We start from the raw sequence: 1,376 nt of genomic DNA, 5'->3' as shown, positions 1-1,376 counted from the left end.
TATACATGAATGAGAGAGAGACTCTTCATCTCCCTATGCTCCTGTCTACTATCACCTCTATAAAACCAACCCCCACCTCACCTCCATTGTGACCCTGCATCTCTTATCTGTCCCCTGTGTGTGTGTGTGTGTGTGTGTGTGTGTGTGTGTGTGTGTGTGTGTGTGCGCGCGCGTGTGTGTGTGTGTGTGTGTGTGTGTGTGTGTGTGTGCGGAGGTGGTAAGGGGTCATCATAGCACACATACACAAACACAAAAGCAGATATGTGTAAACACGCCACCACAACCTGCATTCTTCATCTACTCTACCGTACACTGTAAATGCAGTAGACGCGTATGAGAGCCGCTCTATGACGACGCTGATGTAGGTGAGATATATGTATTCCATAACGATGAGTCAGACGTGTGTGTGTGTGTGTGTGTGTGTGTGTGTGTGTGTGTGTGTGTGTGCTGACCCTGGCCGACCCAGGCCAGTTTAGATGGGGCCCGAGATCAGCCTGAGTGCAGCCCAAGCCATGGCATTTTCATGAGCCCAAGCCTGAGAAGAGTGGAGAGAGAAACAAATGTTTGTTATTATCAACAACTGTATTAACTACACCTGCCTTCATATAATGCCTTGTACTGTATATTTCCATAAATGTGCCAGATCTGGCTTTTGCTGCTGTTTTGTACTTATAATGCTAATTGCATTTGGTAAGAGAAGGCTTCACGCAGCAAAGTTTGTTCTGATAATCTGATAATCAGGTGCAAACGAAGTGAGCATGAGAGAGCAGAGTCACATTAGCAAATTGGGAATGTTCTTTTTTTTCCGCAGCCTTTAACACCAATTCAGTAATTAAGACTGACAGAAACAGTGACAGAATGCTACATAGCGCTAAAAGATTTCTGCAGATAATATATACCCAAAACTAAAAACCCAAACTAAAACATTGAACAACTGCTGCTGTGTTATAACTAGACGAGAGAGAGGTGGGGGGGGGGGGGGGGGGGGGGAGGGGGAGAGGGAGAGAGAGGGAGAGAGAGAGAGAGCAATAGTCGGCTGTGAGTTATCACACAGGCAAGATAATATCCCCACAAAAAGATAAACACAGCTATGTTGGGGTAAACCCGAATCAAATCAGAAAATCAGGCATCAGGTCTCGTTGTGTTCAGGTTGAAATGTAAAACTCTAGCGTGCATTGCTATGTTCATCATCATTCTAATCAATCAATTCTTATCAAATCAAATCAAAATGAGAGTGAAAAAATCTTTTTCGATTTGATATTCATGGAGGCATACAAAACAGCAGTCTGTTCTGTGACAGCTGCATTTTTGTGTGTTCAGAGGCCAGGAATCCACTCTTCTTGTTCTCGCCCCCCTACGACTGCCCATCAGGGCGG

Source organism: Nansenia antarctica, assembly GCF_963989245.1.
Source record: "Nansenia antarctica genome assembly, chromosome: 1".
Taxonomy (NCBI): Eukaryota; Metazoa; Chordata; class Actinopteri; order Argentiniformes; family Microstomatidae; genus Nansenia; species Nansenia antarctica.
The sequence above is the reverse complement of the archived record's forward strand: the minus strand, read 5'-3'. Positions refer to the sequence as shown.